At 34.5% G+C, this 13962-nt stretch overlaps 2 protein-coding genes across 6 annotated transcripts in view; one reads left to right on the top strand and one right to left on the bottom strand.

Moving 5' to 3' along the window:
- The window catches only part of LOC136835035 (T-complex protein 1 subunit gamma-like), a 772440-nt gene that overhangs the window by 137877 nt on the left and 620601 nt on the right, over positions 1 to 13962 (bottom strand). For both annotated transcript variants that reach the window (XM_067098148.1, XM_067098157.1), the window contains one exon: positions 13331 to 13364. The gene's annotated coding sequence lies outside the window, so the exon portion shown is untranslated. The remainder of the gene's footprint in view (positions 1 to 13330; positions 13365 to 13962) is intronic.
- vari (MAGUK p55 subfamily member vari) overlaps positions 1 to 13962 on the top strand; it is a 197224-nt gene that overhangs the window by 3943 nt on the left and 179319 nt on the right. The window lies entirely within an intron of this gene.

The following is a 13962-nucleotide window of genomic DNA, read 5'->3' as shown; positions in this document are numbered from 1 at the left end:
TTAATACCGTGTTTCCGTGAGACTTTTTTTTTCCTCCATGCTGAGACCCATCATTTGCTTTGTATTCCCTAACTGTATCTGTTGCTGCTCTTCAATCACATCACTATAAAGGATGTGTCTGCAAGAATCGTTTGCAGATATAGTCGATCTTTGTGTGGCTGAAGTAATGTCTTCGTTATAGGAAATAAATCATTTGATGATACAGGAAAACCAGTTAAAGCGTCACCACCGAACAGGTATAGCACAATAAATCTGAATGAAAAAAACATCTTCGAAACCAAAAGTCGAGGGTGATGGCAGGATAGAATGATTAGGAAGGAGCGATTATGACAGTAAAAAAGTGAAAAAGAATCGCGCTTTCATTGTCTTTGTTTTCTCGAATATCTTACTTGTGGATAGGCTTCCAGCACATTACAAAAGTATTGTTATTTGAAGTCGTGAATGGCTGTCACTTATGAAATCACGGTAAATTTTCTTTTTCTGAGGAATTTATATTTCAAATGTATTCTTGCTCGCACGTTAGTGAAAATGTGTCTTACGTAAATCTATATTTGTGACATGAAAATTGTGTTGAAAAAGAAATTTAGCATTTCAAGTTAAAAATATTATGGAAAGAAATGGAGTTAAGAAATCTCACGAAGTATTGACCTTGAGGTGTATTTTAATACAAACGTTAGAGGAATGGAAATTTTCCTAAAGTATTCATACGTTAGTGAGTGATGCTTTAACGTGTGTCGGTATTAAAGTCGTAAAATATCTATTTCGTTAAAGCTGAAGCATACGTTAACTTACGTGAGCCATTTAGATATTTTGCATTGTGAAATTATGGCTTTCAGTGCACATTAATCACCTCCGGCTCTTAAAGTAAAAAGACCTATCTAATCATCATTTGCACATATATATATATGTGTGTGTGTGCAAAGTATATATGTATATATATATACATACACATTTATGTATGTATATATATATATATATATATATATATATATATATATATATATATATATATATATATATATATATATATATATATATATATATATATATATATATATATATATATATATAGAGAGAGAGAGAGAGAGAGAGAGAGAGCATAGGGTTAGCAATAAAAGTTTAATCTGAGTGCCAATACTCTTTGTTGAGCGGGCTCATGTAAGTCTCTATTTACAACATGACTCTTGTATTTTTTTTTTATTTCTTGTATGTAGTTTAGTCTTTACTTTCTTTTCCCTACTCGGCTAACCTCCTCTGCTGGAGCTCTTTGGCTTCTATCACGCTGCTTTTCCAGCTTGGCTGCAGCTTGGATAATATATAATAATAATAATAATAATACTCAATGCCAAACTGAAGGTTAACCTCTCATGAGCCATCTTTCTAAGGGGTAAATCATGATATATATATATATATATATATATATATATATATATATATATATATATATATATATATATATATATATATATACAAATATATTATATGATTTTGTGATTTTGAAACATTAATATCGAGGCGAAGGTTTTTGTAGAATCAATTATGAATCAATAATTGGCTTAACTACTTGGCTATATCTTAGTAGTTTTTTATTTACTTAGATTTGATGTAAGATCTCACAGAATGCATTCATATATACCTTTCAGCCGTAGAAGTGCCTATAGGTGTGTGGGATTTTAGAGAGAGAGAGAGAGAGAGAGAGAGAGAGAGAGAGAGAGAGAGAGTCAACTGTGTTCACCCATGGTTAATAGACCTGTCAACACATCATTTTGTTTTTTACAGATCCCTATTTTCACCAGCTAGTCAACATTTACCATTTAACGTTATTGAGAAGTAGCTGTGGCTTGCCAAATAGAAAATGATGATTGGTTCTGACAATATCTTAGACATCTAGCTTGCAAACACACCAGAGCAATGATCATGGTTCTTTTTCTTTTATTTATCAATTGTAAAATTGACGACGTTCATCATTGTGAATATAATGCGTTTCTCATATCATATCAAGTTTTTCATTTTTAAATTGCATTGGCCAATATAACGGCAGATTAATAATACCTTATTCTACGCCTATTTCGAAATAGATAATGAAAAAGTGAATGTCCCGGTATTAACAAGGTGCCTCGTAAGTTTCATCTAAAACATTTGACGCAAAATTAGAGAGCGAATGATGATTTGCTGCGTAAGTATAAGGGTGTGTGAAAGGGAGAGACAGTTATACTGCATCGTCTTGGTTGTTAGATTCAAAATACCATTTATGCATACATTAAAAGAAAAAACCATTTCGATCCCCAAACCATGTAAGTTTAGGGCTCAGATGTTTTGACTAAATTTGCATTGATTGCAAAATTCTTATTTTGCAACCAAATTGTAGTTTTGCAATCATGTTCGTGATCAGCGGCTGGGAAATAATATTTACATGTAATTCTTATGATTTTTCATATTAATTAACCGGCAAACCCTCGAATTAGCTTAGCGATAAACCGTTTACGCAATCTATGGCAAAAGTATCAAAGTGCGAAATAATTAGTGTGGAGCTAATTATATCACCATGTTAATTTGTTTCAATGTGGATCAGTGTCATTTCCTCCGTAAAGGGAAGAAACAACTAGCGGTTGATATTCTGGCAAGGATGCGTCACACAGGAAGCAGTTCCATTCTGAAACAATTATCAGGAACAGCTGATATACAGTATATCATCCTTCGTTTACAGCTATACGTATTCCTGTAGGTAATGGAATATATTAATAGAAATCCTTAAGTATCTTCTCTCTCTCTCTCTATATATATATAGCCTATATCTGTATATATACATGTTTATACACACACACACACACACACACACACACACACACACACACACATATATATATATATATATATATATATATATATATATATATATATATATATATATATATATATATATATATATTACAGGCCTTTCTTAGTACTTGACATCGAATATAAACGTGAGTGACGTGACGTTTCGCCCGCTGAGTTTACTCCACTTGTATTTTTTTCCCAGACGAGGAAAGACAACCACCGAATCCTTAGATAAGCAACAATAATCACGAAGATGGAGTTGGAGTTATAATTTCCCTCGTGCTCTTCAGAGTGGGAAATTGCTGTTGGGCTCTGCAGTCACCAACATTCCAGCCACAGGAAGTTGTGGGATTGTGCTCTCTTGCCCATTTGTCTGACTCACGTAGACCCTTCGACACGTTTAAAGCCCTTTTTATTTTTTGCTCTCAGTGTACAGGACAATGGGAAGGATAACGGAGTTCAGGGACTGAAGAAAATAAGCACGAGGAGGGGTAAGGAAATCGTTATGTGAGAGTTACCTCGTGCTCAGATGATAGTCTACTTTGAAAAATCTCTTTTATTCTTCCTTCCTCTAATGCAATGTTAGTGCAGCTGCTGTTCTCACTTTTTGTACCACAAGTACTATTACGACGTGCATCGACATTCCAACAAACGCTATTATTTCAGTAAATTTAGAGATATTTCTCGTTCTTAAGAAAAGTATTGCATCTCTCTCTCTCTCTCTTTTAAATAATTAGTTTGTGAGACAAATTTGGAATATTAATTATATACTATACAGTATATCTTGGACTCTCTCTCTCTCTCTCTGTCTCTCTAGTCCTAAAAGTTTCTGTAAGTTCTAAAGGTCTCTCTAGGAAACTGCTAGTCATTGAAAATAGTATTCCGTTTTTTATAAAAGTATTGAGTTTTCATTTCATTTCTATGTAATTATGGAATACCACTCCAAGTGCAGTAAAGAGCGCTTTTGTATTCAATCATCGGGGTGTGGAGGCAAAGAAACAGCTTTATAATTTTCTTGATGATGGGTTGAGTTAGGGTTGAAAAAAATGCATGTGTGGACACTTTTTCATTTTATCTCGAGAACGTACGTTATGTCTGTGAAAAGACATAACCTACTTTATACTTGGGATACTCAGTCTCCTGATTTGCACTTAATTTTATTAAAATTTATTTATTTAAACTTTTCTTTCTCTCTATTCTATTTACCTTCATATTTTCAAGATTGCTGTTATTTATGACATATCTCGAAAGGATCATACTTTGAAGCTTGTGTTAACTGCTTCAAGCTCATGCATCCTTGCTATGAATATTTGTAAAATACCGATAAGAATATTCGTCTCGGCGTAATGCAAAATTTTTCTCTTGTTATGATTTTACGACGTTTCCAACAAACGCTTGTTTTATATTTCCTCTCTCTCTCTCTCTCTAGTCATTAATTCCATATTGTGCCATTTCACTCCCCAGCTTTTGTAAGCAAAAAGTTCTTTCATGACTTAATTATTAAAAATATATTTTTTACTTGTCCCTCCCAGCAAGCAAGTTCGCACCGAAGGTAATAGTTATGATTTGGCGAATTGCTTGTTTCCCAAACCCATTAATGAATTCATGCTATCTGATTTGATCAAGGTTTCATTGCTTGATATTGCATACTACTAGGACGGAATATCTGCTGTGTTACTCTTGTCAGGTATTGTCATTTTTAATGAACTAAAGCTCTTCAATGTTATTCATATTTAGCTGGTCACTGAACCAATTTAGAAACAGAGCAACTGTGGCGTTGCTAATCTCTTCAGTTATTTGTAAAAATGTAAGAGTCGGTGTACAGAGAATCTTTAATATTTGCTCGAAGTATTTGAACACATTGATTTACAAAATCATGGTGCCACTAGTGCGAGGAAATAAAAATCCAACTTCTGACAGTTGATGGTCATATTTTTTTTTAATCAGTTTTAAATCTGAAAAGTCTTCACTGCTTCATTGCAGCAGCAGCCTCTGTTCGTTGTCACAGCAATAATTATCCCGGAAATTAGGAATGCCTAAGAGGATTTACTTTTAAAGTGGCTCCAGTCTTACTTTTTCCTGTTTGGACTTTAAATCAACTCTGCAGCATAGCAAATAATGAATGTTTGCATGTAATATTTTCATGGTTAATGGAAAGCAAACCGCTATTACTCTAGTTGCACCGTTCAAGGTGGATCTCCAGATATTGTGGGGATAACTCAGAACCTTAGCACGATGTTTGTGGATTTACGCATATCACAGTCAGTGAACTGACAAATCAGCGATTGCTCACTGCGGTTTCTGTGTAGCGCCCTGATAACTCGAGCATACGGAAATTTCCAATCGTGTGATGAGACTTACCACTCTCCGAGACTATGCTTATCGATATTTCGTTTGGATACGAAACGATGATGACTGTAGAACAGAGGTTTTCAGAGTTTTCAATTTTTGAATACAGATTTTTGCTTATAATTACAACTCTGTAGGGGACAATCAAGAGCTTGTAGTTTTAGTGCTGTAAGCAAACCGACAAAGTTAGGAACTTGAAGGATGTGAGAAAATTGTCCCTAGGGTTAAAAAGGCTCATTTTTGTTTGGATACAGCTCTGCTGTTACTATGGCAACAAACCAAATCAAACATTTATACCGAATAACAAGCAAAATATTGCAGAGGTAAGCATCAAATATGGGTAGAGAGTAAATAATGGTAAAAGTTCTGCCTATATCTCGAAATAATGCCAGTCTCTAGTTTTGAAAAGATATGAACCTCGCATCGTCGAAATCTAATAATGCCTAAATCCACGCCAGTTTCATACCAAAAGTGACAGGGTAATTGCCCTTCTATTTCGCTCCCACCCCACGTCGAAAATTCCAAGCAAATTCGACGCCACTTCCCCGGCAGACGTTGCCTCTTGCTATTGTTCTCGAATTTTAACTTAGGGCCTTCACAAATGTGGATATTCTTATTGACATCTTAACCTAATGGATAGAGAAGAGGCAAAATGAGTACTTCATTATCTTTTGTGGGGGTAGGGATTTAGCAGGTCCTAAACACAAATGATTTTTTGGATTTACACACAAAACTGCTGATACCAAGCTTCAAATTTAAAATGAGACTCTCTATCCTCAAGGGTTAGGAGCTATTTTAATAATACCTTCCTGACAAATGAATGCTTTTTTATTGAGTTTTCAGTATAATAACTAGAAAATTCATGTTTTTAGGAACACTCTGAAGGGAGAGTCAGCATCACCATGGCACAAAGTCTTTGATATTCTAATTGCCTCTTGGCATTTATGATGTTGCCATAGTTCTGGCAATTAGGGATAGGTTATTGCTTTTTCAGAAATGGTGACTGAAAATGGATATACTTTCGAGTATCATATTTTCAGGGCGTCATGAACTATTTTATGTTTGACTGTTATTTTATTTGAATATCGTGATAACCGCGATGGCACATCAGAAATGAAATACTATTACTTTAGTTTAATAACTCTTTCATCTTATTTCCAATGAATCTTATATTTCTTTTGGAATTTTCCTGTCCCAGAATTGAAACATACTGATTATGGAGAAAATGCCACTGCAGCTGTATCACTACGTGAAAGTACATCATGAAAAGTTGAGAGCCCCATTAGTCAGGACTTAAAATTCTTAAAATATGTGACTTCCTGGGTAAAAAGACTAGAGTTGTCATTATTACACCTGGAAATAACGTGAGCATATTATAATGCCTGCAGTCACTCGAAAACTTTCATTTCCAGTAACCGCAGATTTTTGGCAGAACCCAAAGTGTTTTGACTTTGAAACAATGTCACAGCTGTTATGCTGGCATGTCTTAATCACCAAAAATTTCCTTTCAGTGTCTGTCTTGGTAACCAGACTATTCAGAACCTCCATGCACTTTAGTGAGACCCACAAAGGGTGTGATTTAAGTGATCAAATTTCCTTGTAAGCTACTGTTTGTTCCCATCCAGGGGTTACTGGACCAGATTATAGATACTTTAATAGATTCTTATGTCTTTTCTTTATTGTGTGTGCCTTCCTTTATTTAATTTTGCAACTTCTTGTCACTCCTCTTACTGTGATGTGTTACATTTGGAATCGCCTTTCGTTTCGTTCTTAAGGTAATTATGTCGATAAATTTGAAAATTTGCTCCACATTCTCTCAGAATTCTTATCATGGCTAAAGCTCTTTATACATATTTCATTTTCCTCTCAGAATAAATAGAGAATTCTCTGTAAATCTGCAAACTGAATTTAAAAAGGAACTCCTAGGAGAACTGGGATCCGGAAGGAGAGAGTTTGAGCTTGAAATATTTGTAACTTTTTCTTCCTCCCGATGAAACGTGACCAATCTCATCCTGTAACGCTATACACTTTACCTCGAAAACTGAGTGAATATAAATATAGTCTTTTTACTGTGATTTTACACGTATCTGACGTTTTTGTATTGATTTATAAAGCATATATAGAGACATTTTACATTTCCAGTAATAGATTATATTCAGAAGCTTTATGTTATTTACCATAATAATAATAATAATAATAATAATAATAATAATAATAATAATAATAATAATAATAATAATAATGTATAACGTAATGTGCATCCACGTTTTTCTTTGAGTGTAACATCAAAACTATGCTGCGCTCATCTCTCGCTGACCATGTGGTTTTGTGACAGTTCTCTATGATCGGTCTCTCTGTAAATTAACTTTTTATGCCAGGATATAATGTACGAGGTAATTTTTAAATCTGATTAGTATGTCCAAAAAGCAAAGTAAAAATAAAAGATCAAAATAATGAACTAATCATCAACAAAGCTATTCGGTGAAAGTACGTTATTAGCTATATATATTATTTTCACCGTGCAGAATTACTGTAAATTGCCTTTCCAGCCTTATGTATATAATCTAATGCTATTCGTGGTAGCTGTTGTACATTCCAACAAAGGAAAAATTATATATATAATTTTCTATTATAAACTTGCTTAGGAATGAGTTTTTATTATTGGTCAGTGTAAAGCTATCATTAACTAACTGACCAACCCGGCGCTGCCCGGAAAATCTCTGAATGACAACCAATAAACTCTCTCTCTCTCTCTCTCTCTCTCTCTCTCTCTCTCTCTCTCTCTCTCTCTCTCTCTCTCTCTCTCTCTCTCTCTCTCTCCAATTCCTGTTAAGATAGTTGCTTCAGGTACATTGCCCAGCATTTTTGACATTTCATATTTCACCACTTCTCAACCCCCCATTCATATTGGGGCTGAACTTGGACTTGAAGGGCATCGGGAGTGTCTCTTTTCATCCCAGTGATCTCAAAAACTGTGGATTAGACTCTCATATCTGTCATATTTGACATTTTATTGTTGACCTCTTCTCAACACCCCCGCTTCCTATTGGCACTTAACTTGGACTTAAAGGGCATCGGGAGTTTCACTATTCATCTCACTGACCTCAAAAACTATGGATTAGAAACTAATATCTGTAGTTTTCAGTTATTTTTACATGTCACCACCTTCCCACCCCTTCCCAGGCTCCCTTCCTATCGGGACTGAAATTGGACTTAAAGGGCGTCAGGAGTGAGCTATTCTTCTCAGAGGCCTCGAAAACTGTGGATTAGACACTAATATCTGTTGTTTTCAGTTATTTTTACATGTCACCCCCTTCCCACCCTCCCCTTCCTATCAGGGCTGAACTTGGACTTGAAGGGCATCAGGAGTGTCACTATTTATCTCAGTGACCTCGGAAACTATGGATTAGACACTAATATTTGTCGTTTTTTATTATTTTTCCATGTCACCCCCTTCCCACCCCTTCTCATCCCCTTCCCTATTGGGACTGAATTTGGACTTGAAGGGCATCAGGAGTGTCACTATTCTTCTCAGTGACCTCGAAAACTATGGATAAGACACTAATAACTGTCGTTTCAGTTATTTTTACATGCCACCACCTTCCCACCTCCTCACCCCTCAATGGGTTTCAGAGTGTATGTGGAACACACAACACACATACACACACATCCGTACATTCATTTTTATATATAAAGATTAAAGGCCAAAAAGACGAGTTGAGTTAAAAACGAATATATATATATATATATATATATATATATATATATATATACTGTATATATACATACATATACAAACAAAGACAAAATCCACGAAGGAAAGAGAAACACTGGAGTGCTGCGAGGCCTTTCGGCTGTCTGTCGTCCTTTACTTAGCAGTCTGCTAATCAGTCTGCTATTTTTCATCAATTCATGTTTTATATAATTCAGTTATATATATATATATATATATATATATATATATATATATATATATATATATATATATATATATACATACACATATATATATACACACACTGGTTATTGCTGTCTATGCAAGCCATCGTGCAGTAAAGCATATTCCCATCATTATTACTGGTATGGGGTATACTACGTATATATAGTAAATTAAAAGTTAGTTTCATTTATTAACTTGGTATGAATTAGTTTAATTTATTATGTCTGGAACTGCTTTATGTCTGAAATTGCTTCTTTTATACTGAAAGGCCAATACAAAGGATTACGTTTGACTTTACCTATTTTTTTACTTATAAATTTTAGCGTTAAAGAGGCATTTAACTAAAACAAGTATTATGTGTAATGTGCATAACAATTATAAGAACGATGCATTTGCAAAACTACTTAAGTTTAATATCATTTTTTAAAGGCCATATATACTGGAAATAATAATAATAATAATAATAATAATAATAATAATAATAATAATAATAATAATAATAATAATTTACTACTTTTATTAGTTTGCATAATCAATAATCTTAAGTTTTAGCGCTTGTATGCGTATGTTTCATGTGCCTCAAAAGTCTTACTAATTCATCCAAGGAGAGAGAGAGAGAGAGAGAGAGAGAGAGAGAGAGAGAGAGAGAGAGAGAGAGAGAGAGAATATCTATCAACCTGTTCTCTTACCCATCTCTGGTAACAATCCTAGTGTAAGGTGAGTTCCCTTGCGGTTGATGTCGGAATCCGGTCTTCAAATATTGCCTTAAGATGTGGGAGCAAACGGCCCATTTTCGCTCAAAGGAAAGAGGAGATCGCTTTACGCTGGATGAAATGGATGATTCGGGTGAGGTTGAAAGTCAGCAGAGAACTTTGGAGATTTTTCGGTACTGGGGTTTTATAGGACTCCTTTTCATGATATGAAAGATAGACTTGGTAAATACGCCAGGTTTGCCTTGGGTATCCAAAAACATCGAAAATGCCTCAATTGGAGGAATTTAGGGATGATGTTTAGTCGCGTATATGAGCTTTAATATTTGCCTCTGACTTTCAGAAGGGTTTCAGGTAGGATTAGCCATCATCTTTTTTGAGTAATGAGATGTGATGACGGTTGAATGTTAGGTTGATGCTGCTGCTCCTGCTGCTGTAGTTGTTAAGACGTCCTGGTTCGGGAAGGAGGTGGCCGCAGCTGGAGAGTTATCTGCGGTTGGCCCAGTGAACGTTTGGGATCAAGGGTTACTCAATTCGGATGCGGATTGCAAATGGTGGAAAAGGAGGCAGGAGCAGCAGTTCTGAGCAATAGTGCCCGTGGAGATAATCGTGATGGGTTCCATAAATACTGACACCATTTCGAAACTTCAAGCGTAATTGTTTGTTCCAGTGCTCGTTGTATGTCGTATTAGTTAACAAATTCTTGTAGTGGTTACAGTGCGTGTACTAAATTCATTTAGCAGGTTGACTTAACTCTCTGCGAAGTGATTATAGCAATATCAAGGTCGAGTGAGCCGATTTCCGCCTCGAGAATTTTTGCCATGAACGTTTTCTGAGACGAGAAGTGCAGTCGATTAGTTTTTATCGTCAGAATCTAGTTTATGTTTTGTTTTGTTTCTTAATGGTTTGCGATTCGCAATAAGAACATGATTCTTGTGCAGGACATTTTCATTACGGACCCAACTTTTGCTTATCTCGATGGCCAGTAAGATGAATTCACGCTGGCCAGCGTTTGGTGTCAACGTCTGATACAAACCGATGCAGAAAACGTCGGCTTTTCACTAGCGGGTTCCCATTGTGCCTCCTGGAACTTTCACCTATGGCACGAACAATACTGCTACGTTTGTTGCTTGGAATAATTTCATTCATATAAAGATATGCTAAAAAAGATTTAGTGTATGTTAGTTCATGAAGTCAGTAAAATTGCAATCTCTCTATAATGAAAGTACTGAAAAGTCTGTAAAGTATCAATGACCGTAAAAAAATACGAAAAAACTATGTAGAATAATGACTGCATCTTATATGGCTCTTACAATTCACGCTGAAACGTTTAATTTACCGATATTGCACTGCATTAAAATACTATTATTCTTCTGTGGATCCAATACTTCATAATATACTTTATTTTCTTTGCATTTAACTTCGTTTTCGTCACGGAAGTAATAAAAATATTATGGTGCACTTGATATTAAATATCAACTTATGACATTTTGCTTTCAAATTTGTTACATGATGTAACAAGTCGTTCTAAAAATGATTAATTTTGCAGCTTTAAAAGCTTACGATAACAATATCTCACAAAAGTCCTTATTCTTTTCATAAGACGAATGTCAGAACGTTGGTTTTACAAGATAAGCGATTGCAGGTCTCTGTAATGATGACGGAATTAATATATTTTTTTAAAATCTAATCGGATATTTTCATTTAAAAAGGGGTGATTTATGTATTTCTTTTCTAGATGATAACGGCATTATATTTTATTTGTAAATAATTTCTGTATGCAATCCTGTGAAGTTGTTGATACTTATGGCTTTCAAGAGGCAATTGATATATCGCTTTTGCATGTATAAAAATTCTACCCAACGATAAATTATGCATGCGAACTGATTCAATGTCCATATATATATATACATATATATATGTATGTATGTATATGTATATATATATATATATATATATATATATATATATATATATATATATATATATATATATATATATATATATATATATATAATGCACAGTGATTCAATAAAGGTGAAAATGCCACAGAAGAAACAAGTTTGATTTTATATTTAAAGTAATTATTTGCACTTGATTTACTTGATAGTCATGTGAAGTATATGGATCAATATTCAGTTGAGGTGTCCAATTGCTGATTGCATTTTTAGTACCGCTGACGTTTTGATTTTGAAACGACATCAGTTGAAATGTAAATCGTGTATTTAGTTTGTTTTCTGCATAAAGTTCGGACGAGAACGGTAATCCTTACATTCGTGTTGAAAGTAAGTGATTGTACGACTTTGTTTTCGAAAATATGAGTATATTTTTTAACAGAAAAATAATCAAATAACCTACGTGAATAATCACGTAATATCTCATATGATGAAGTGCAAAATAAATGCCTAAATCGGGTTGACTATTTAATAAATCGATCTCTCAGACTCTGAGCTGTGCAAGGAGAGAACGTCATCTTACAGATTCTTCAAAAGCTGTAGCGTCCTGCATTGGTTGATCAATGATTTGAAGTGAACGTTTCAGTGTGGAATATAAATGATCGAGAGTGAACTTAGTACCCTTCATGCTAAGACGATCTTCAGTGAAATGAAAGGCTCAGATTAGCAAAGATTCTTACGATAAGGCTCACAATGGAGATAATCGCCTCAGGACTTCCGTACTTGCGAGCGTGGAGTAACAGCATTCATTTTAAGATGGTTTGGGAAGGGTAAGAAATTAGAGTGATTGTTCAACGCAGTTTATGTTTACTTTATTAGTGAATGAAGAGTACATCATGACAGAGAGAGAGAGAGAGAGAGAGAGAGAGAGAGAGAGAGAGAGAGAGAGAGGGGGGGGGGGGAATGGTTGGTTGGGTTGGGGCGTGACCCACTATCATAACCGAATACATGCGTGTGGATGGACACATCTGTCTTGCCAAATTCCCAATTTCTTTCCCGGTCTCTCAGCATCTACCTTAATGTTTCTCTTTTTTTCTTTGCAAGGTTTTCCATCTACCATTCTACCCATTCACTCCTCCATGAAAGGGACGCTAAAAGTCCAACCTAATTTTCCTGTGCTGAAACTAGCTCATATATCTACATTTCCGGCATTTTCTTTTTTTTGTAATTAATTTTCGTAAGATTCTTATTTGGAGTCTTGTATGTATAGTAAAGAAAGAACAGATGTATATAAACACATCTTGACATATGTAATTCTATCGTTTTTATGTAAATAAAAACACATATCAGGACTGACAATTATGAATTCTTAATTGCAGCAGTTATGATAATTTGAAGGAAAGTACTTGGAGTGATTGTCAATTGTTGTTTCTCAATGAAGGAATGGAAACCTTAACAAAAGTAGTCACTGGCAGCTGTGAAGAGTGGCTTTAAGTTTATAAGAGAAAATAAGAAAGAAATCACCTTTATGAAGGATTTCTAAATTATGTTAAAGGAAAAGTCTGAAGAAATCTAAATGGATGTAGTGTAACAAAGATTAAAATTCACTGCCTTACTTTGTAAGAGTAGACGATGCGTTCGAATTCAGTTCTGAAAAGGAAGAAAATATCAAATCAGTCAAATGCATTTTAAAAATGTATATTTATCGAGACACTTATATTAATACTTCATTTTAATTAATCCATGTGTTTACGATCAGAATTATAATACTAACAATTAACCGATTGAAATTTTTATGTGTAATAAACAAGGACATCATTAACTTGTTTTTTTAAGCTGAAATCAAACTGACCTTTGTATCCAATCTTTTGCCTATCAAGTTACCAAGATAATATTAGTAAAGGCACCTAATAATATAGCATTATTTGTGAGGTTTGTCTTCTTTGGTGAGCTTACTCATTTTACCTATTGCACTTTGAGTGTCATCAAAATATTCTTGGCATCTGTTTAATGTATATCAAAAACTTACTGCACTTGATCTGGTGTGCAACCATCCTTTTAAAATTTGTAAGAAACATCGATGGGGTATTTAAAAAAATGACCACTGTAATGGGACTGTGATCCCAGCTGAAGACTGATAAATATGTTTTAATTTTTTATTTTGGCATCTTTCAGCCATATTAAGCTTTCTATATATTGGCGTGTTGACAGCAGTGCTAAGATGTTTTAATTTCCGCAGCTTTTTTTT

Source organism: Macrobrachium rosenbergii, chromosome 4 (genome assembly GCF_040412425.1).
Source record: "Macrobrachium rosenbergii isolate ZJJX-2024 chromosome 4, ASM4041242v1, whole genome shotgun sequence".
NCBI classification, from domain to species: Eukaryota; Metazoa; Arthropoda; class Malacostraca; order Decapoda; family Palaemonidae; genus Macrobrachium; species Macrobrachium rosenbergii.
This window is presented reverse-complemented; position numbering and strand designations above follow the sequence as displayed.